This window comes from Leopardus geoffroyi, chromosome C2 (assembly GCF_018350155.1).
Source record: "Leopardus geoffroyi isolate Oge1 chromosome C2, O.geoffroyi_Oge1_pat1.0, whole genome shotgun sequence".
Lineage (NCBI taxonomy): Eukaryota > Metazoa > Chordata > Mammalia > Carnivora > Felidae > Leopardus > Leopardus geoffroyi.
The window spans coordinates 59,717,501-59,742,040 of NC_059333.1; the positions used below are offsets into that span (position 1 = coordinate 59,717,501).

The following is a 24,540-nucleotide window of genomic DNA, read 5'->3' on the forward strand; positions in this document are numbered from 1 at the left end:
GTCAGACTGTAATATTATCACAGTGTGAACTTAATTCAAGCAACATTTTCTCAACTTTCACTGTAATGTGCAGGCACTGAACTAGTGCACAGAACACCGTCTCTGTGTATCTATGTGTTAGAATACTATACCTCAAGAAAAAGCAACGAACTGCAATGCACACATGCCTCAAAGGCTTCATGCTAAGTGAAAGGGAGGTGCAAAAAAATACATGTTGTATGATTCCATTTATATGAAATGTCCAGCAAAGACAAATCTAACCACATAGACAGTGGTTGCTTGGGGTTGGGGAATGGGCGACTACAAATGGGCACAAGGGATCTCTTTGGGGTGATGGAATTGTTCTAATACTAGATTGTTGTGATAATCGCACAACTCTGTAAAATTACTGAAAACCCATTGAATTGTATACTGATTATGAGTTGATTTTACAGTTTTTAAATTATACCTCAATCTCAATTGAGTGTTTTAAAAAAGAGTGGCTACCATGACCCTTGCACTGTCAAAACAAAGCAAAACCTAGTTCCCGGAACAGGCAAACATTGAGAACACTGTCAGTAGAGGTGAGCCCAGGGGGCTGTGCGAGCAGTCAGGTGCCTAACCCCATCCTGACACTCAATGGAAGTTGCACTGAGATGATGTCTGGCTGGGAGAAATTTTTCTAGCAAGAGTAAATGGGAGGATGTGGGGTAGGTCAGGTGCGCACCAAGTCAATGACAACACGATTCATGTCATGGGAGATAGTGCTAAGGCCAATGTGCACCTTGGTTTCAGGGAGGTTAAACACTGCAAAATGCTTTGTATATTGATTATAACTACCATCCGTCATGAATCAAGAGCTTTGCATTTAGTAACAACAATCTTGCAAGGCAAGATTACAGACGAAGAAACTGGGCAAAGAGGGCCGATGTGACTTGCTAGGGATCACTTCCCCAGTATGAACAGCAGAGCCGGAATCCAAACACAGGCCCGAATCTGAAAGCCATGCTTTTTCCATTCCATTCTCTCCCTTTACCTCTACACAGACATGTGACTATCACTGGTGGGGAATTAATGAGAAAAATGTCGGTTCTGCGGATCTACTCTAAGGAATTCATAAAACTCATCTGCAAAAAATTTTGCAAATGCAGTTTGATGGGGTCTCAGAGCCGCAGCCTTTGCAATTTATCACTGTCCCTAGCGTGCTGTATACAGCAGGCAGGCATTTGAAATGTGCCGTTCTCTATTTAGCTTCAGATGTGCAAGCAAAATTCAATAATCTTGGTTCAAGATAAATTAAAGGCCAATGACTCTGAAGAGCTAGAAAATTCTTAAATACCACAGAAATCCAGTCTGTAATAATGCATAGCTCCCATTAAATGCCTTTCTTAAATGCCTCTTAATAATAATTTTACATGATAATACAAAATACTTAAGATTATATGACCAAAGCAGAAACATGATTTCTTTTAAAAATGTGTTTAGTCTCTCTTTCAGAGTTTTTGATAACTGTTCCTTGCCCTCACCTTTGGCTTAAGTGTGTCTACTCCTTACGGGAAATTGTGAGTCGGATTGGGTGAGGCAAAGACACACATTCTTCTCTAGAAAGAACGCACTTGCATTCCTATGAGGAAAATAAATTAGGCCCAGTTTCTCTGTCCATTAATTATGAGGAACAAACAACCTTTCCCTGCTTGGAGAGAAGTACAGGAGACCAGCACAAATTTCCTCCTCAGACTCAGGGGAAAGATCATTTGACTATCCAGCAGAACGCCTGTGGTCTGAGAGGACTCAGAGGATTGGAACAGGCGAGGCTCTGCCGCCAGATGTTTGTAAGAAATCCACTGATACAGACAATCCCATGATACAATCCACAGAGGACTGCTGAGTTGTAGGGAGAGGCTAGAAATGCAGCAGAGCAAGAGGGAGAAGGAATTTGCATCCAATTCTGTCCCTGGGGAATATCCCAACCCTGAAGACCGCCTGTGGAATCTAGGGACTGTACCGCGCCTCGGGTAATTATGTGATTTTAGTTAGAGTCTTAGAATATGCCAAGAACATCACCCCGGAAGGAGCAGGGTGGTAGGAGGAAGGTAATGTGTGGTCTCTGGTGGTCTATCATCTAATTGAACCAGGTGGGATTTGCAAGAGAATGGACGTTCACCACGGCCACTCTACAGACAGGACAAATACAGGAATGAGAGAGAAGTTTCAGAGTTGGAAATGTGTTTGCGTCTTTGGCTTTTACACACTTGTGACCGATACTGCTTCTCCTTTCCCTTGCTTCCTTACTAAGAGAACCTTAATTTTATTATGGGATGCAGCGGTACTCTCAGGTTAAAACACTCAGCTTCCCAGATGCCACTGCAGCTAGGGGAGGCCTGGTGATCCACTTCTGGCCAATGAGATGGGAGAGGAACCAGTTGGGTCGGGCTTGGGGCAATTGCACCGCTCTGGCCTCTTGCCTTTTGCTCTTCCCCTTCCCTTCCAGACACTAGTGCACACGTTCGGCCACCAACCTTCTCCATGAGAAGCATCACTGAACGTCAGGCGTGCAAGCAGAGGTACCCAGGCTGCCCAGATCCTGGGTGATTCCCAGCAAACTCTGCGGCAACCCTGGCCTGCTACCTGTGTGCTTTGTATTATGTGAGTCATATCTTGTTTAAGCTCCTGTGTGTTGGGTCTTTGTTACTTGCAGCCAAACATAACCCCTAACTGATGGCAATATGAATTCAGTTCAATTCAGCAGTGATTACTTATTACGTGCTAGGTGTGGGAGTACAAAGATGAGAAACCCCCTTCCTTCAAAAAGTTCACAAACTAGTGCATGAGTGATGATACAAAGGCAAACCATTAGAGCGTAGTCAATGTTTTCGAAAACAGAGGTTTGTTTACAGTATTATGGGAACAACGTCATCGATACTAACAAGCAAAATGTACTGGGATAAATTGTGTGGAATTCTAAATTATTCTCATACTGTATATATACATGTGCAGTTATAGGTAAATCTGATACCCACTGAATATCCACCATTCATATTATTGATAGAATCTGCCAAATCATGAAGTCACAGCTATTTTACCCTCCCTTAAGTACCACTTTACACTTGTTTATTTTCTCTGGTGGGGTCAGAGGACCTCCATGTTTCCTAAGTAAATTTTTCAAACCTTTGTCAATTCCTTATACACAGGAGAAACCCCAAGAAGTCCATGGAAAAATAAACTCCGTCTCAAAGAGCAATAGTAACAAGGGCAGTTTGGTCTGAAGCACATTGCGAGGTGAATGGCCAAAGTACAGTAGCTAAATTTTACCGCCCCCCCCCCGCCCCCGCTTCAGCAAATGCTGTCTCTGTCTCCTTGCTTTGTGATTCTCTCTCCCTCTGCAGCCTCCTCGTTCGCTCGTCCTGCCCTACTCCCCATCATACCTCGCGAGTCTCCTGGATGGCATCTATTCTCCCACTGCCTCACATGCCATCTCTCTCTCCTTTATCCAATCATCCATTAAGAGTAATGAATTTTTAAAAGGTTATTTGCTGCAATTATCGAGAGGATTTTTATCGAGGATTTTAATTCTTGAAGGTGATGATTGAATTAATTGATATCTTACAAAAAACAAAATAACTTGCTTTAAATTTTTTGTTGAAGAGAGAATACATGAACCCGGTAAAAAAAAAATTGGAAGGATTGAAAGAACATACATGAAGTATCTCCCTCACATCTGCCACCTAGCTCCTTTGCTCAGGGCAACCAACATTACCAGCTTTTTCTGTATCCTTGCAGAGCTATTTTATACACAAGTAAATACCCACACCTGTTTCCCCGCTTCACTCCGCAAAATGATGGTCATACTTTTTTGTACCTCTATTTTTTTTCACTTAATATGTCTTAAAAATCTTTCATAACAGCACATGAAAAAGCATTCTCATTCTTTTTAAAGCTTTGCAAAAGCTTTGCAAAATGTATCATATTTAACCCTCTATTAATGGACAATTTGTGTCTGACCTTTATTATTTTAAATAGTGGTGTGATAAATAGCATTGTATATGAATCATTCACAGAAGAAGAGTGTATTTTAAGATAAATTCATAGAAGGGAGCCAAATGGTGGAACCACTTGTGATTATGATGAGTATTGCCGAATTCCTCTTCATAAAAGATACTGTTTCCCACTCCCACCTACAGTGTATGGCCATGCCTATTTCTCTAAACCCTCACCAACTCAGTTTATCAAACTTTTTGGACTTTGTCAATTTGATCAGTGAAAAATGGCCTGTCAGTATATTTTTAATTAGTTCCTCTTATGAATAAGATTTTTCATCTTTTACACATTTCAGAGCTATTTGTCGATTCCTTTCTGTTAAATATCTATTGATATACTTTTTTTTAATTTTTTATGTACGCTTCACACCCAGCATGGAGCCCATATGGGGCTTTGAACTCATGACCTTGAGATCAAGACCTGAGCTGAGATCAAGAGTCAGACGCTTAACCAACTGAACTACCCAGGTGCCCCAGTCCTTTATTGTTTCTTCTGTTAGGTTGGTAGTTTTTTTAATTGATATTTTCCAAGTTATTTATTTGTTAGAGAAATTAAACATTCATCTGCGATATAAGATGCACATTTTCCCCCAGTATTGTCATGTGTCTTTTGATTCTGCTTATCAAGTATTTTTACCTTGGGAGGTTGTTTAGTTTATATGTAGTCAAACATGTTAATGTTTTCATTTCTGGGTTTTAGGTTTTGTTTCATATTTAGAAAGGCCTTCTGATAAGAGGGGAGGTTTTTTTTTTATTACCTTCTTAATCATACATTATATTGAATGCCAGTGAGTTGTTTCTTATGTCACTGGTACAAGTTAATGATCAGGAATCAAAGCATTGGTGGGAGGAAGTGAGTGAGAACCCGAATTCATATTTTCTCTACTTCTGGTTGTATTGCTAGGCATGAGGGCTTGGACTGACTCTGACATCCACCCCACCTACTTAATCTGCTGTGGGCGAGTGAACGTGCCCACAGCTCTGCAGGCTAAGTGTATGTGAAAGGAGGGTGTTAAAATGTTTTCGTGACATGTGTGCATAAACATGTGAATTTCTTCATCTCAGCATATCACAGTGTCATATCTTGCCGGACATCTATATGCTGGGTGTCTGCATATGTTAATGTTATTCTTTGTCCTCAGAGAAGAAGATTCTGGCATGGGAAGTACAGCAAACCTCATTACAGCTTTAAAAAATGTATCATTGAAAGTGCAGAAGGAACAGAGTCAGTCAGTATGTGCACTTCTTGATTGAGCGGCGCTTGAGAGAGAGCCAAACTCAGGCATGTGTGTAATGAGGCCTCTATTAACAAGTTGGGCCATCCTGCCTCTTCCATCCCCCATCTTCCCCAGGCACAGCCTCCCAGCCTCAAGGGTCCCAGCTCCTTCCTTCAGATGAGGCCACAGTCCCAGACAGGCACCTGAAGTAGGAAAAGCCACCCTCCTGCAGGATTGGAAAACCTCCACCAGCCAGGCAGGGCAGTTCTCTAGATGGCAGCATCCAAATTTTTAGAAGCAACAGCCCCTTTCTCAGTGTCTTTACAGCACCAGAAGAGCTGAGAGGCTGGCCACATATGAACCTAAACTTCACATATGAGCCAAAGTATCTTGACTTACTTGCAGGGAGCACCACTCAGGCTTTTAAGATTTATCTTTGATCTTGTTTTAAGTGCATTCTGAAACAATGCCCTTGCTGCACAAGGTTCTAAACTGAGAGTAGTGGCCAGAAGCTCTGCTGCCATTGGGTCATACACAGCAGGCCACTCTAAGGATATTAGCCTCAGCCATCAGGTGCTCCCAGGACTTGGGCTGGAGGAACATGAATGATGGAGCTACCTGGGTCCAAAAGAGCAGAGTGATGGGAAGCCACAGAAATCAGAACTAGGAGATTTGGGTGCCAGGAGGCCACATCAATTCAAGTCAGTGTCACAGACTGTATCTGTGTCATAGACATAGAATCTTGGGGCAGAGTTAGAAGTGAGGGCTGAGGGGTAGAGTAGGTTTATTATACTCTTAGTGACAATTCTGTGTAAGAGCCAAGATGGGTACAGGCCTAGAGATGCTCATCTGCTGCTCTGAACTGTCACCAGTTGGATATGTGATAAAGTCCTTTGGTACTTGGGGTGGGGCATCTGGCTGGCTCAGTTGGTGGAGCATGCAACCCTTGACGTTGGGTTGTGAATTCTACATCCATGCTGGATGGAGAAATTACTTATAAATAAAATATGTAGGGACACCTGGGTGGCTCAGTCAGTTAAGCGTCCGACTCTTGGTTTCGGCTCAGGTCACAATCTCATGATTTGTGAGACCAAGCCCTACCTTTGGGCTCAGTACTGACAGCATGGAGCCTACTTGGGATTCTCTCTCTCCCTCTCTCTCTCTCTCTGCCCCTCCCCTTCCCTCTCTCTCTGTCTGTCTCTCAAAATAAATAAAAAATAAATAAAATAAAATAAAATATGTAACCCCCCAAAAAAAACCCAAACATTTGGGGCATAAGTTACCACACAGATGAGACATGGCTAGCCTTACTGGTTTTAAGAGAGTCCCACCTCTCTTAAATTTGGGTAGGGACAAGAGAGGATTCATTTGAGTCAGGGACTCAGGATTGATGAGGACAATTCTGAGCCCAAATGGAGACGCAAGCAGCTATATCTAAAGGAATTCCAAAGACAGTTCCTTCCATTGTTCCATGAATTGGGATTTAAGTGGTTTGAGGATATTTTTTTATCTGAAATTATGGCAGTGACTTGAGACTTAAGTGCAGAAGAGATCAAGTGTCTGAAAAGAAGTGGCTCTAAGTTGTAGACTCAAGGGTAAAGGTAATCAATATGAAAGGAAAAGAGTGGCCATTCATTCATTCAACCATTGTTCCCTGCACCCTGGGTGCCCGATACTATTTAGGTGACAGGGGTATATAGTAGTGAAAATAACAAAGTCCCTGCTCTCATGGTACCTGTCCCATATTCTAGTGATGGTGACAGATGATAAACAAGATCTATATGTATTTTTTAAATACATATTTCTATATTTCTATGTCCCCTCCCTCCATCCCTATCTGTCTCTGTTGCTGGCTATTAGTACTTACCCCTACTGCCAATAGATGAGTAATGGAGGGAGGATGCTATTCTGGGTAGGGTGGCCACAGAATGCATCAGTGGTTCTGGTGTTACATTTGAGAAGAACTAGAATGAAGTGAGGGAGGGGGCCATGTAAACACAGAGGGAAAGGCGTCCAAGGCAAAGGGCATAGTGAGCCCAGGGACAGGCAGGAATATGCCGGGGGGGGGGGGGGGCTGGAAACAAGGGAGTGAGTGTGGCATCATCAAGGAGTAGATCACAGGCTGGAAGAAGCGTCATGGTGCAGGCTACATAGGGCCTTGAAGAGCATGATAAAGATTTAGGAATTTATTTTGAGTGCAGTGAGATGCCACTGAAAGAGCATATATTCCTCAAGTTCTGGACGGCCTGAATGGCACTCTGCCATCATGATTGCCTAGTGCTGTACTTACCTGTGAAAGATTGTGTCTCCCAAACCCCAATTTTGGGGAAAATGGTCGTGCCCTTTAGCCACCAATTGTGTACTTCTGGGCCTCAGTGGGGCCTAAAGAGGGGGAAAGACATAAAGGCTGCAAATCTCAGGCTGCTTGGGCAAAGCCTTCCTATCTGGATGGTGGTAGCTACAGGTGCGGCCTTGTGGATGGGGGTTGCCTTGACCTCCTACTTGAGTTGCATCTTGCACAAGGAAGTGGCCGGCACTCCAGTGTTCAGAACACAGTTTCTGCTTCCTCATCCCTGAATTCTTCCTCCTAACTTCTCCATAGACCAGCCCTCTGCTTAACAGAGCCTTGGAAGACACCTGCTATGTCCATTTTCTTCTGCCCGAAGCAAGGTACAGTAGGCCTTCCCAGGCTTCTTCCTTACGTAGGGAGTGAGGCATCCCCTTAATTCCCCACACACTTAAAGAATAAGCTTTGTCTGCAGAGTTTATAGGCTCATTTGGGAAAACTCTGCACCCCACATATGATTCAAATATATTAGCAGATATACACAACAAAGGAGCCCAGATTCCAGAAGCTGATTTCTTTCACAGGTGCCCTTCCTTGTAGCCTTAGGAAATGTAAGTGGTCTTGCCATTTGTATGTTTGCGGTGTGTGTGTGTGTGTGTGTGTGTTGTGTGTGTGTCTTACAAAATAAAGATTTATTTCTTGCTCATGCTACATGTCCATTGCGGATGGTTGTAGGTCCATGCTGTGTTCATACCAGGACTGAGGCTGGAAGGCATAATCCCTGTGAGCAACATACTTCTCCTCCTCATCAGAATTACTTTCCACTGATGGTTTTTGCAAAACAGGATGGAACCCTGTGCTTTCTTTTGCAGAATAAATCCATACTGCCTGCCTCAAATGACCATCTTGCTCCCATCTCCCTGTTTTGTTTTTATCAGAAAGTTCTTGAACACACACACATCATTAAAATATTGTCAAAGGTTATTTAATGACCTAAGAGAGATACATACACAAAACAGTATGTTCAGTGTAGTCGTGTGTGTGTTCTAAGTAGAGCTAAACATGCATAAATATTTCCACCAAAGTGGTTGGTGGCATTGTGACTGATTTTTAATTCTATCTTTTTCATGTCCATTTTCAAATTAAAATAAATATATTTTTTAAAAATTTGTACGTGCCAACTACCTGGAAATAATGTCAGAAAGTCATAGTCTCAACCTTTTTTCATCTAACAGCTCTCCAGAAGGCAGGGCCTTCTGAGGCCTGCCAGCAAATCCTTTTTAAATAGGGCACATGTGTGTAGCAAACATTCATGGACTGATCCTCTGACCCACTGACCAACCTCCTTTTGTTAGGCACCTGCTCGTGGCTTAGAATCATGCATACACAAGAGCACAGAACCAGGAAAGATTTTAGAAATGATCTTGCCTGATTGCCCTCTCAGTGCATGACTCTCTCTGTTGCGTCCCTGACTGGGATTCGTCCAGTCTCCGCTTGGTCACGTCTGGGATGGGGGCCACGGGGCAGGAATGGTGGATAATGGCCTTCATTAAAGGAGGTCCACCCTATAGACAGGAAGGATCTAACCCCCAAAACTCCCACCTTCAGATTCTAGCCCTCAGATCTATGGTACTCCACAGCTTTAAGTGCTCATGGGAAGTAAAAGGGGATGTGAGATAAAGAATAGAAGTTCATGTCACTTTTTCTGTTGTTTTCAGAATCTCTTTTTGTTCATCTTAGTTTCTCTTCCATGCTGTCTGGCACCACTCAAAGATTTGCCTGCTTCTCTGTTTCTCCCTTGTCATGTCTGTGGTTTCTTTCTCTCTTAGGTGAAACATCATCAGCCTATTTCTCCTCACTTCATCCTGGCCACTTTTCTTCAGCCATCCATGCGCTTTTATTTCCTACCCTATATGTAACTGGCTTTCTTTGACACACCCTATTCTATTTTCATCACCCTTTTTCCTTTCTTCATTAAAATTTCTTATTCTCTCTGGCTACCTGAGTGGCTCAGTTGGTTAAGCATCGGAGTCTTCATTTCAACTCAGGTCATGATCTCGCAGTTCTTGAGATCAAGACCCACTTGGGATTCTCTCTCTCCCTCCCTCCCTCCCTCCCGCTCTCTCTCTCTCTCTCTCTCTCTGCCCCTCCCCTGCTCTCTCTCTCTCTGTCTCTCTCAAAATAAAGAAATAAGCATTTTTTAAAACCAACTTCTTATTCTCTTTCCCTTTCATAGTCATAGTAAAATAGACATTATAGTAATGCCCCTCCAAATGGGACTCAAAAGCTGTTCCTAACTATAAAACAAGTTTATGGAAAAACAAATTGTTTTGTTTTGTTTTGTTTTGTTTCAGATTTTCACAGTGATGATTATTTCAGTGCTTCTTTTTTTTTTTTTTTGCATTTTTATTGTAAAGCACGTACAACATTAAATTTACCATTTTAAAGTGCATAATTCCGTGACATTAAGTATATTCACAATATTGTGCAATTGTCACCATTCTCTAGTTCCAGAACTAGAACTTTTGCATCACCCCAGATGGAAACCCTATGCCCATTAAGAAGTCACACCAGTTCTCCTCTCTCCCAGCCTCTGGCAATAACTGAATTGCGTCCTGTCACTATGGGTTTGCCATTTCCGGATATTTCATGTAAATAAAATATAATATGTGGCCTTTTGTGTCTAGCTTCTTTAATTCTGCATGTTTTCAAGCATGTTTGGTTAAAGTTGTAGCATGCATCAGCACTTTTGATGCATTCATTCGGCATGCATGCATTTCTTTACGTGACTGTTTAATATCCCGCTATATGAATATACCACATTTTGTTTATCCATTCATCAGTTGATGGATATTTGGGTTTTTTCCATCTTTTAGCAATTGTGAATAGTGCTGCTGTGAACATTTGTGTACTACAGGTTTTTGAACTTGAACATTTGAATACAAATGTTCCTTGTTTTTTCTTTCTTTCTTTTTTTTTTTTTTTTTTTTTTTGAAGTATTAATTATTTTCTCCAAACACTGGCTTGTTTATTTGTTTCTTGCTGTGGGCAGGGATGGGTGTGCCACTCTTTTTCTGATGCCCTAAGCAAAGCTCAGCCTATCCACTGGCTGTTCCCTGTTCTTGTGCCTCTTGATTATCTGTTTCCCTGTCTCCCATCCTCTCTCTTCCCTGCACGAATTTGCATTTGTATCTGGGTGATACCCCACTCAAACAATTTGGCATTCCTATTGGCAAGTGGATTCCCTCCCTCTTATAGAGGCGATTTTTGTTTAAATAAGTACAATGAATATGTCTAATTCATAAAGCCCTTCAGCCTCAGTTCTCAGCTTCCCCTAACAAGGCCCCTTTCCAACTCAATTCCAGGAAAGCAGGCTCCAAGAACTCAAGCCAGGAGAGGCCCTTTCCTCAGGCCTCAGCTCATAAAGCCAAGGTGTGTCTGGGCCCCTCGACTCTGTCAGACTTGGAACTTGAGCCTTCACTTGCTGGCTGCTGTCAGAGTTCAGTGCTCCCTGCCAAGCCCTCGGAAAGCTGGGGGCTGCAGAGAAGAGCCAGGCATCGGATTACTGCCTACAGAAATGCGGGGGCTACCCCATGTGACACTCCCCATGTACAGTGTCAGTGTGAGCAACCACAGGCATCATCAGTGTTTGGGATCTCATCACAAAAAGCAGTGTGATTATCTTGCCACCTCTCAGAGATACAGATGCCACTGTCTCTTTCCCCTCTGCCTCCCCACTTTTTCCCTGGGGTTGCCTCTCTCCCCTCTTCCACATTCCCCTGCTTTCTCAGGTCTGTTTTTCTGCTGACTTCCCCCAAAGGCTCTCTAGTTCTCTCCTGCCCCTTTGATTTCCTCCCCTCCTTTCATCCTCCAAACTTTTTCTCTCCACTCCCTGTCTCTTTGCCTTTCTCGGTGTGTCTTTCGGATCTGTTTCCTTTGACACTGGTCCCAGGCCCACTGCCAAGTTTCAGACCCATTAGTGAGGTGCCTTGCTGACTGAAACGCAAATCAAGACTGATCCGGGTACAATTAGCAGCTGCTCACACCTCATCTGGAAAGCATTAGCCAGCACTGAGGGTGGAAGGAGGGAACTATTGATGCCAAACAGAATAGATCTCCTATTTGGGAGCAGGAAAGCATCCTGACCCAGTAGAAGTATAACTGGAAATAAGCTACAGAGAGACAAAGAGGCCCTCATGAGAAACAAAGATGAGTGGCCCGTTAACTGACCTTGGGGCTCCTTCAGCATCTATGCAAGAGATACAGACTGCTCCACCTTTGACTCAGGTATACAAATGTCACCTGGGTAAAAGGGGTGCCTATTCCATTTAATCCAGATGTTTAAACCAGGAGTTTTCTGAAGATACCATCTTCACACTGGTATCTTGGTCCTGCTGGAGATCTAATGTGCTATAAGAATCACCTGGCATTGAGTTAAAAATGCGGATTCTGATGCGCTAGAACTGGGGAGGGCCCTGAGACTCTCCCTTTACAACAAACGGGTGGGTAAACCACACTTTAACGAAGGGTCTAGGACAGTTCAGCTCTTGTAGCTTTGGTCAAAAGCCTTTGCTAGAGGCCCCTCCCAGTATTGTGCTGCTCCTTCTTAGGATTCACAATTATAATTAATGATAAGTGATGTAATTAGCCATTGGATGCCCATCTTCCCAATTCAAATGCTAGCTGCACAGGGGAAGGGACCAGGCTGGTCTGGCTCACCTCTGCATCCCCTGTACTAGCCCAGTGTGTTGCATATAGTAGGTGTTCAGTAAACACTTCACAAGTGAACGAACCAGCTCAGTCCTCAAGGTCCACCAAGGGCCCTCTTCTTTCAAAGGGCCTTCCTAGATCAGCATTCCTTATCTGTATCTGCCCAGTGGCATTTGGCAATTTCCCATGTGTTTTAGCCCCTCAGCTGCTTGAGGCTGAAACTTTGCCTTCTCAGTTTCTGAACTTTTTTAATACCCTTCCTCCTCCATCCCCCCACTCCCACCCCATCTTAGTACTGGCTTTCTCTAGTAGGCATTTAATGTTAGTTGATTGAGAGACCCTAGGATGATGCCAAGTTCTATTTAGACCTCAATTATAATGCCCAAGGGGTGGCTGAATTTTGGCTGGGCCCGATGCCAAGGTTTTACATGCCCCAGTGGAAAAACCTTTAATACTACCTAACACATTCATGGGGTGGGAAGGCTGAGACATTATGTGTACACAAAATCAAGAGATGTAATATTGTAAGGCTCCCAAAGCAGTTATAAATCAAGCCACTCCAGAGGGTTGACTGCACAGCTGTGGCCATTACCTCACTCCTCTTTTCTCCACTGAAAACGATGGCTCACATTGCAAGGCTTTACTTACAGGGGTGGGGGCTGTTCTTTTCTAGGATTAGGCAGACCATTTATCTGGGAAATGTAGAAAACTGGCTCACAGCATTCTGCCATAGATAGGAGAATCTGATTTTGTTCAGAATTCATCAAATGTCCTAACTATTTTTCAAATATTCAGGGCTTCATGACACCCAGTATGTCTTTATCAAGTACTTTCCCCTCATAATCTTAAAATGTGTGTATTTTAAGGGACATTTAATGCATGTGTTTTTTATTTATTTACACTCCGATCATCAAAATATTGTTATGAAAGACCTGTTTGATGTCTAAGAAGCTTTATGAGCATTATTTGGAAGTTTAAAAAGCTTGCTTCCAGGGTAAAAAACAGGAAGTTGTGTTTTTCCGAAAACACATTGCCTTTAACACAAAAAGGCTTGAAGGCTTTTCCAGAATCCTAATTTTGCAGGGCTTGAGGGGTTTAGAGCCAGTAGAGCCCTAGCTCACATCCCTGTCTCTTCAGTGAATCAAAGCATAGCTGGAAGTCCCAGGCTTGGCAGAGACAGGCTGCCACACTTGACTGGAGTTTGTGACCCTTCCAATACCCAACGGTGACAAAGCTTAATCTGTCTGGAGACTTCCAGGCATTTTTTTACAATCAGTACCCTAGATGCATGTTCAGTGTGTATTCCTGCAAAACTCCTGGCTGTGGCTTGATTATCTTCTTAAGCAGATAAGGCATAAATCTCAGGGTGTTAGAGACAACTTTTGAAGTTTGAAAGTACTTGGCAAGGAAATCCACCAGAATGCAGCTCAAAGATGTGATTCTGTGGGGTGGATTTTCAATGATCTGACTGATCTCTGGGTGGGACATGAGGCAGGAAATGTAGGATGCTCCATGTGGTCTGTTAAGGCCCTGTCCAAAATCGGCCCTAAAAACTGAGAGCTACCACTTTGGTTTCTGTGTTCTGGTTCGCTTATAGGTGAAATGGATGGGGTGGGTTAGTTTCAAAGCGATGCTGAAGTACAAACACACACACACACAGTGTTTGTATGTAATGTAGAAACATAATGAGTGAGGAATAGAAAATAGAAGAGATTCTGATGGAAGAAAAATTGCAGTGTGTGTAACACCAAGAAGAAACTCAATGAATAGTTACTGAATGAGGAGTGACTGCATATTGCTGAGAACACATAAGGGAAAATCTGTGTTCACGGCTGCCAACTCAAATAATCTTCTCATCTGTTCCAGTGCAGGGTCATGGAAGTTTGGGGCGACAGGAGAACAGGAAACCACTGCTAGGCAGGTAGCAGTCGCCTATGCAAGTGGCAAAGGTGGAGGGAGGCCCATGTTCCCCAGGCCACGTGGCCTACCTCCTCATTATCCTCCCTGCTCTGAAGCCTTGGAGCTCAGCCTAAAAGAAGCAGAGCCCTGCCTGGAGAATGAGTCTCCCAGGAATGATACTCAGTATCTGAGTTAACCCCTCAGCAGATATCACGGAAGGGCCTGCCATCTGTCAGGCGTGCTATAGCCATCTCAGAGCCACAATGGTGGCTAAGATGCAATCCCCCCACTCAGGGTGCATAGTCTAGCAAAGGCGAGCTGCCAGCTTCTTCCTGCCTGCCCAAAATTCAAGTGAGTGTGAATGGAAACAGCAGGTCAGAGGGAGAGATGAGCAAGAGATGGAATTGACAGCGCTATAGCCTGAACAGATGTAAGGGGCAAAGGAAAAGGCCGCGTTAAGGACATCACTAGAGTTTCAGGTCTCCGTCTCTCAGAGGGTAGTGGTGATTCTAGCAAAAACGGAGACTGTAGAGGGGAAAAGCAGTTGAGAGTGAAGAGATCAGGGTCAGTTTGAAACCTACTGGCTAAGTCTACTGAGACATCTCTCTAAAATGACACTAGGGAGGCCTTTCTTTCTTCATTTTGGAAGAAAAAAAAAAATGGCTGCCTAGAAGGTTCATACACCAGCACCAAAAAGGAGAGGAGAATGAACATGAAAGCCCTTGTCGAAGGGACTCGATTCTTGACTGATCTGCCACCTAAAGACCAGTAGAAACAGTTGGTTCTCTTGGCCTGGGCATGCCTAGATCAGAATTAACGCACCAGTCTGTCTCAGGATGAAAGTGTTCTAAGTGTTCTCAGGATGAAAGAAGAGTAATCTCACACCCCATTAAATGGATCATTTGTGTGTGCTTTCAGTGGGTAGTGGTGAATCTACATGTGGAAAATTATATTCAGAAATGCCTGACTCCAGCACTTAAATTCCATGGCACACATGGAAGGAATTGAGGAGATAGCCAAATTCACAAATATTCCACCCACACTGTGCAATATGGCGTCCTGATGCATTTTGGAAACCGAATTGCAACATGACATGGTGGGAAAACCTCTTCACAGTTAAATATGGATGCCACGAACAAGGACTACATTCTTTACAAGATTTTTACATCACTAAGGACTTGACTGATTCCATCATTTTCTGAAGAGTAATCATGGATTATCACCTCTGGCTACCTAGAATGCTTTGGCAAATTCATCGTTTTGAAGAGCTTAATGTTCCAGAGAGCAAAGTGCCAAAACTTTAAGTGCCGAAACTTTATTTCAGTGATCTTGAGTGAAATCTTTCCCTAAAGCATAGACATTTTCTTCTTACATGGGAACTTAATTTCACTTAAAGAAGGCCATTCACAAACTAGGCTATAATAAGAGATGTGCTAGACTACACATTTCTTGAGAAGTGCATGCAAAAACTGGTGACATCCAAAGGTCTGTAGTCTATTTAATGATATTGTTACTGATGTTAATTTCCTCACTTTGATAATGGATTCTACTTATGTGAGATGATACTGTTGGAGAAGCTTGGAGAAGGATACCTGGGAACTATTTTGGCAGCTTTTTGTGAGTCTAAAATCATTCAAAATAAGTTTTTGGTTTTTTTTTAAGTACCCTGAGATGAGGGATTCTGTTTCAGTTATCAAGTGGATGGATAGAAGAAGGAAAAAAGGAAGGGGGAAGGGAAAGAAGAAGGAAGGAAAGAAAGAGGGATTCAGGACCTTTAGAGATCTAAACAGCTGTATGGGAGAGAGTGGGGAGTATCAGAAATGTGGAAGCTTTAAAGGCAGGCAGGCTCTGAGGTCATACCTCCTTCCTAACTTTGTGACAGATTTCTTAAACTAGGAACCTCCATGTTTACCTTTGTAATATTAGGGATAAAAATACATGCTGCAGAAGATTGCTGTGAGGATTAAATTAAAAAGTATTTCCAATACACCCAATAGATTATTCATCACCCAGTGGGTTCTCAATAAATTACCCTATTCTAAATACCCCTTAATAACGAGTGGTTGGGACACCTGGGTGGATCAGTTGGTTAAGCATCTGACTTGATTTCGGCTCAGGTCATGATCTCATGGTTGTGAGATCAAGCCCTGCATTGGGCTCCTCGCACAGTGTGGAAACTGCTTGGGATTCTCTCTCACCCTCTATGCCTCTCCCCCACTTGTATGTGTGTTTGCACTCTTCCTCAAAAGTAAATAAATGACATTAACAAAAATGTGTGATTCTAATTCTTCTATCTTGTTTCTGTAGCTCTGGTTACTAATCATCAGAATTCAGCTCTCACACTTCACTGCTCTCCGCATGCTTCCCTCTTTAGTTTGCTGCTCCTTATATGTTGTGACCTCGATATAGTTCTATATACAGTATTAAACAGGCTCAACATGAGAATCTCATCTGTGAATAACATATTTTTGTTTCAGCCCAAAGCCATTAATTTTAGCTGTTCAGAAACCTTTTTCTTTTGACTTTCTGGTTTGGGGCTGAGTTCCAGATGAATGAAGTCATGATATTAATAATAATAGCCATCACTTATTAATCATTAGAATGCTAACTATGCTAAGCATTTTACATACATTATCTCGTTTAATTCTCACCACTACTCTATGAGGTAACTATTTTGGTCACTACACTGGACATTGAGAATTTCACCCCTTGTCCAAGGTGCCAGAACTAATTATCTGCAGAGCTGACACAAGACCTGGTCACAAGACCTGGCTGACTCCAGAGCCCAAGCTCCTATCACAGAGGATACTGTAGCAGCTTTCTATTCCTTCATTGCCATTGAGAGTACATTTTTTAAAAAGATTATTTTTAAGCAATCTGTACACCCAGTGTGGGGCTTGAACTCATAACCCCGAGTCGCATACTCTTCCGACTGAGCAAGCCAGGCACTCCTGCCATCAAAAGTACTTTTAGGGGCGCCTGGGTGGCGCAGTCGGTTAAGCGTCCGACTTCAGCCAGGTCACGATCTCGCAGTCCGTGAGTTCGAGCCCCGCGTCGGGCTCTGGGCTGATGGCTCAGAGCCTGGAGCCTGTTTCTGATTCTGTGTCTCCCTCTCTCTCTGCCCCTCCCCGTTCATGCTCTGTCTCTCCCTGTCCCAAAAATAAAAATAAAACGTTGAAAAAAAAAAAAAAAAGTACTTTTAAATGGTCCAGTCCTTAGAGTGTAATCTGGGTCTCTTTGATGAAGAAAGTAAAGGGGAGGTAAGAAGAAGGGAATAAGTTAGCAACCAAGAATCTAGTTCTTTAAAAACCTCAAGAAGACAACAGTACTGGAAGCAGCACTATTTTATACTGTAGACTCTTAATAAGTGTGTGTTGAGTGTTTCACTAAGAAACAGGGTTTCTCCAAACTGCCTATAGAAGGAAAACTTTCTCAGAGGAGGTTTCTTCTTTCCATATCCTGCAACCCCTCATCTTTTATGCTGAATCTACCCCCTCACGCACAGCAGAGGCAGCCAGAAAACCTCTCTCGCAGAACATGAAGCTGTAGGATTTGAATTACATAATTTCTCTCTGTAGGTAATCTCTTAGGAATTGTCTACTTTGCATTTTGAAAAATTCTTGTGTTTGATGACCAGACATCTGAAGAAATGCTAATGATCTCGCCAGACATCTGTAGGTGTTCATTGCTCATGAGCTTAAGCCCACAATGGGAGTCATGCTGGTAGACACAAAAGCAGGAATAGAAGGCAGAGAATTTGGGCTAAGAGGCATGGCATGGAGAAAATGTGCCTATTCTATTCTATAAGGGAGCAGAGGCCAGAATCCAGCAATGTCACAGACCTAACCAGCTGTAAAGTCAGAGGAGCCTTTAAACAGAAAAGGTTGTTAGGCCTTGGCATGTATTTTGCAATGGGTTGTGGTGTGAGGGATGTTTGGAACAGCTGTAAACAGGAACCGCTGTGTCCTTATTAGGAATAATAACTTCTCCAGGCAGAGAAGTGGCTGTTGACGCTGTCCTCGTGACCTCCTTCCTCTCTCCAGGCCCCAGCATAGCCTCGCCATCACTCCTTTAAGAACCCATTGAGGCTGTCCTCTATGGTTGCTCTTGGAGATTGCTGCATGGCAGGGCCTGAGAAAAGAAAAAGCCAGAGATTCCGTCTGGCTGGGTCCACCTTGATCCCAGCTGCTCACAAGAGCTGTTTATTCCGACCAACACTGAGCCTAGTGTAGCCCTCCTCCCTACAGGGTGGCCTTAAGAGCTGTCCAGCAGGCCTGGCAAATTTTGTCAAAGCCAGAACACTGGGCAGGACTTCAGGGGGTGGGTCTGGGTGCTCAGCAGCCTGAATTTGGAGAGGCAAGAACTCAACAGAAGGTAGCGGCTCTGAAAAGAGCAGATTGGTGCCTCAGCTTCCTTGCTGGAAAGGGCACATGAACCGTCAGGCCTCAATGCCAGAGGTCATTGCCCCAGGGCACTTTGATCCAGTATCACCTATACAGAGGTAGTTAAAAGTGCAGGCTGTGACAACAGATAATATGGGTCAAAATTCTGGCTCTGCCTCTTCTTAGATGCGTGTTACTGGGGATTAAAGTAAGACTTGGCAAGTAGCTGAATAAGGGGACACAAAGAGCCTTTTAGAAATCTAGGCATAGGCCAAACTGCCTTGGAGGGGTGATGGTCGTTTATAAAAATTTGAGATTGGGGTGCCTAGGTGTTTCAGTCGGTTAAGCGTCCGACTTTGGCTCGGGTCACTATCTTGTGGTCAGCAGGTTTGAGCTCCACATCGGGCTCTGTGCTGCACAGAGCCCAGAGCCTGCTTTGGATTCTGTGTCTCCCTCTCTCTCTGCCCCTCCCCTGCTCATTCTCTCTCTCTCTCTCTCTCTCTCTCTCAATTCAAAAATAAAGATTAAATTTTTTTTTAAAAAATTGAGATTAAGGAGGCAGCAAATTTAAAGATGAATATCAAGTCAGTTTTTCACATTTTGAGTTCCAAGAGCCAATGAAATAATCAAATGAAAATGCCAAGTAGGCAGGATGGAAAAATGAAATGGAGTTTAGGAGAGAGGTTAGAACTAGATTTTTTCATCATTGATCCATGCATGACCCTACCTTATTATATTTTGCCTTTAACGACATGATGAACACTAGGGGCCTTTAACCCAACTAACCATCACCAATAACCCACAGCTACTGAGGCGCGAATCCACGTCCCATTCTTCCATCTCACAGGAAACCGTGATCCTGAATCCTTGTCTATGATTCCCTCGCATTGTTTTCTGTATTATTACATATACATTCTTGTCTACAAAATAAGTTGGTTTTGCTTGTTTTTGTACTTTTATAAAGAGGTAATACTATAATGTCTGTTGGAACTTGCTTTTGTCTCTCAACCTCATGTCCCTAAGATTTATATATGTATAGCTGAATATCATTGGGTTTCATTACTATATAACATTCTGTTGTGTGAAAATTCAGTTTATGTATCTATTGTCATTGGGCATATGAGTGGTTTCCAGTGTTTTTGCTCTTCTGAACAGTGAACTATGAACATTTCCTTTTCCATGTGTCTCCTGGTGCATATATGTAAGAGTTACTCTTGGGCCTAAACTAGGAGTAGAATTGCTGGGTCATACAGCATACAAATGTTCAACTCTTCAAGATAATGCCTAAGTGGTTTTCAAAGTTGTTGTATTAATGAGATGAAGATTTGAGAGGTATCATCGGGGCAACTGTTAGTCATAGAAGCAAATGAGTTTGTCCAGGGAGATAGAGTAAAGCAAGAAAAAAAAAGGAGGATTGATGCCCTATTCTTAGAAGCATATACGTTCAAGTATGTACAGGAGGAAGAGGAGCCAGACAAGGAAACAGAAGTGGGTGGTCAGAGGGGAGGGAGCAGATCACAACTGGGAAAGAAGAGAGTCAAGCACTCCAAAAGAGAAGAGTTCCTTAAAGACTGGGTAGCCAGCATCAAAGGATGCTGCAGAGATGAGAAGGCTAAAGGTAAAGAAAAGGTCAGTGATCTTTAAGAAAGCTATTTGTGGCTTCATTGACTGCTGAGGGTGGATGCCAGATTTTAAGAAATTTATGGGTGAGTGTGGGTGGGTGGTAGAGAGAAATACTGTGCTCTGAATTATTATACACAAGCTGAGAATTAGGAAAGTGGGACAAGCTTATGTGAGACGGCAAACGCTTAGGGCTGAAGGAAATCGGAGGTGTAAGAAGAGTGGAAGAGGCTTGGACTCGGCACCAGTGGTAATGGGATGAGGAATTGGGGGAAGAGGAAAGAGAAGTGAACATATGGGGCTCCTGTGTTTCAGCCTAAGTGCTAGGCCCTCTACATGCATTGACTTCAGAGAAATAAATAAAGGGGCACCTGAGTGGCTCAGTCGATTAAGCATCTAACATCAGCTCAGGTCATAATTGCATGGTTTGTGTGTTCGAGCCCTGCGTCGGGCTCTGTGCTGACAGCTCGGAGCCTGGAGCCTGCTTCAGATTCTGTGTCTCCCTCGCTGTCTGCCCTTCCCCTCCTCATGCTCTGTCTCTGTCTCTGTCTCTGTCTCTCTCAAAAATAAATAAACATTAAAAAAAATTAAAAAGGGTGCCTGGGTGCCTTAGTCAGTTAAGCTTCTGACTTAGGCTCAGGTCATAATTTCATGGTTTGCGAGTTCAAGCCCCACATCGGGCTCTGTGCTGACAGCTCAGAACCTGGAGCTTGCTTTGGATTCTGTGTCTCCCTCTGTCTCTGCCCCTGCCTTGCTTTTTGTATGTCTCTCTCTTTCTCTCTCTCAAAAATAAACATAATTTCTTTTTCTAATAAAAAAAAGAAATAAAAAGATAATAAGAAGTAGCAAGGACTCAGTGGAGATTAGAAAGCTTCCAAATGTAATGGAACTACACAGTCTGGATTTTCTCCAGTATGCTGAAATGCCAGGAGCAAGAATCTGAAGACAGTGCAGTTGAGCAAGGGTTGCAGATATACAGGGTGGAAGCCAAAAGGCAATAGGGTGGATGAAGCCAAAGAGAATCACTTCTTGGCTAATGTGAGGACCTTGTGGGGAGAAAACCCAATAAGGTCATGGGGGCAGATTAAACTGAAAAAGCAGGGGTGGTGGGGAGATCAAGGGACTGAAGTTCACAAAGGGAGACAGAGCCAGTTCAGCATTGGCATGATGGGGCGAGATTGGAAGGTGAGAGCTTTGGGCACAGGGACTTTCCTGGTTTGGGATCTTAGAGATTGGGGAGCTGAGTGCTAAGAAGTTTGAAGTGTAGCCACTGGGATGGGTGCTGACAGAGAAGAGAATGTAGATGAAGGCCACTGGGACTGAGAAACCAGAAGGTTGGGCTCTACATAGCACTGATAAGCTTATGTTATTTTATAATCTTCATAACCACCAATGGAGTAGATGTTACTAGAGACATAACACTGATGACCAACCTGAGGCTCCTCTAACTGGGAAGAAATGCTGGGATTTTTTTATTTTTATTTTTTAAAATTCTTTTCTAATGTTTATTTATTTTCAACAGAGAGACAGAGAACAAGCAGGGATGGGGGGGGGGCAGTGCAGAGAGAGACAGAGACACAGAATCCAAAGCAGGCTTCAGGCTCTGAGCTGTCAGCACAGAGCCCAACGCAAGGCTCAAACTCACATGCTGTGAGATCATGATCTGAGCTGAAGTTAGGTGCTTAACCCACTGAGCCACCCAGGCGCCCCATGAAATGCTGGGATTTGAAGTGAGTCTTCTGTGCCTACAACTCCCACTCACCATTCAAGGCTCAGTTCAGATGTCATCTGTTAAGACTGAGCCATGGGCCCTTCTGAGATTTCATGAATCTTTCTATTACCTTCTATTCCAATTGCTCATTTACCTGTCTCTCATTAGTATATAGGAAGATGACTATGTCTTTCCTATTTCCTATGCCTGGCACCACTTGTGGTCCAGAATGGCTCAGTAAAAGTTTATGAAACTAATGTGTTTGAAAACAATAGACTGGGCCCAGAGCCATACCAAGCCAGGAGTCTCCATTTCCAACATTTGGACTTAAAGCCCCCATAAGCTTGGTTTGAGAAAAAAAAAATGACTATAATATAAGATCAGTGTGGCAGAGGCTAACAGAAGGGCAGCCAAGAGAAGCAATGGGGAGGGAGCCTGGGAAGGGGTGGGCTTATCTGGATAGGAAAACATTGAAAAGACAGTAGGAGATAAAAGTAGAACAATACCAAGTGTATATCTGTTGAATTACTTAAGTAGTTAATTAACCAAAGGTCCCAGTTTTCTTTCTTTTTTTTTTTAATTTGAGAGAGAGAGAGCATAGGGGACAAGGGCAGAGGGAGAGAGAGAGAAGGTAGGGGAGAGAATGAGAGAGAGAGAATATCTTAAGCAGGCTCCATGCTCTGCACCACAGAGCCTGATGCGAGGCTCAATCCCATGACCCTGGGATCATGACCGGAGCCGAAACCAAGAGTTGGGCACTCAACCAACTGAGCCACACAGGTGTCCCAAAAGCCCCAGTGCCACCAGATGCAACTCTAGTTTATCCGACCTCCATCACTCCCCTCATGACCCAAATCCAAAAGAAAGTAGAAAGGGTATTCCCCCTTCTTGAAACCCCCTCCTCTATTCAACCACCCACCACAGCCTTGTTTCATTCCATATTCTTCACACCAGCCTTTCCTTTCACCAACCCCCCCCAGCTCCTCCCCTCACATGCCTCCCCCTCTTCACGCGCGGGCGCACACACACACACACACACACACACACAGCCGCCCGTGTCATTCCATCCCCATCTCTTCCTGGCTGAAGCTCCCTGGTTTCCCAGACTGAGAGAAGAGAAAGCCTGTTTTCAGTTAAGCTTTGGTCACACACAGATGCCTTTTCCATTACTCTTGTTTTTCCTCTTGAAGTGTAACATTTCTAATTAACTCCCCACAGGGGAGGCCCTGCATTAATCACCCCCACATGAGGGGGGCAGGGGCCTTCGAGGCCAGCCCTGTGTTGCCTGCAGCTGACCCTTGAGCAGGCTACAACAGGAGCTTCCTTTGCTTTGGGGTAGGAATGGTGACCCCGCGGACACAGTTTGAGGGCATGTCACTGGTTTGCCCACCTCTGGGGCCAAGGTCTGTGAAATGGACACTCTTCTAAGCCCCTTCACTGGTCTTCTGACAGCCTGAAGACACCAATTAACCTTCTCTGTGTAAGGACATGGAGTTTATCTTGCTTTACCTTAGAACCTAGGAAAGAGTTAGAAAACAAGGACCATAACAGCCTTGTGAAAATCAGAAGGATCACCTCATGGATCGGTACTTTTGTACATACCTCTAAAGCACAACTTGCCCCACACACTATAAGAGTATAACTGAAATTGGTAGAGTCCCTCTGTCCCCTACAGAGAATTTCTATCACTGCAAATGTGATACAAGAAAATACACAAACTTGCTTTGAAATCTGAATGCTGAGCCGTTGACTTAGCTCCATCGTTAGATCCCATGGGATAGCCACACACATAAGAAATTCAAATTTGGGCCTCAGGAAAATGAGACACATTTCATAGATTCCATAGGTTCCAAAGGTTCCAATACCAAAACTGTAAAAACTGCAAGTGTTTAACTTGTGAACATCCAGCGTTGGCTGTGATAAGTCCTTGGTACGATTTTGATGAACTACAGTAGTCCTGGAGTTGTGCTAGGAGCTTAGCAGTCACTGTGAAGTCTGCCGGGGGGCGGGGGGGGGGGGGGAGTCACCATGATTTTGTGTTGTACTGGGACTGACTGCCATGGGGAAACCCCATCTGTGTAGCAGGCCTGGGTCCTGCCTCTATGTCTATTTGGAGCCGTACTTCAGGAATCCTTGCTACTGGGTTTCATGGGCTGGAGATTGACCTGGTTGATTCTGGGGCTGGGAAAAGGAGTTGAAGCAGTACCCTGTCAGCAGCAGGAAGACAAAAGCCATGGGAACTAGGTTGTGGCAAGCAGCAGGGGGATAGGAGGAATTAGTTTGACTGGAGGGACTGGAGACTCTTGTCAGATTTGAGGCCCAGAGAACTCTGACAAGTGAAGGACACATGCTGTTTATAATCGCTCGTTAAGTAGACTTGATTACACCTTGAAAGCTCTGGGGCCCCTCTCCCAGGCACCTGCATCCAATTATCTATGGGCCCATCTACCTAGAAGAGGAACCGCATCTGGCTCCGATTCCCAGCCTGACTTCACTCTCTCCAGACACTCATCCTCTTTCTGACATGAATTTAAAGGAATACAGGTGGCAGAGGGGGCCCTGGCTATTGATCTACGCCTTCTAGAAACCTATCACTGTTTTGTATTTTACATCTGCCTTAAGTTTGATCACCAGCAACTTACTTCTCTGTACAGTTCATCCTGGTAACAATGTCCACACAAGCTGCTAATTTTCCCCC

The 24,540-nt window shown here is 43.7% G+C and overlaps 1 long non-coding RNA gene across 1 annotated transcript in view; it reads right to left on the reverse strand.

Annotated features, from left to right (window-relative positions):
- Window positions 1–9,561, reverse strand: part of LOC123610879 — a 31,255-nt gene extending 21,694 nt beyond the window's left edge. Inside the window, exon 1 of the long non-coding RNA XR_006718323.1 lies at window positions 7,101–9,561. This is a non-coding gene — a long non-coding RNA (uncharacterized LOC123610879). The remainder of the gene's footprint in view (window positions 1–7,100) is intronic.
- Between the last annotated feature and the right edge of the window lie 14,979 nt (window positions 9,562–24,540).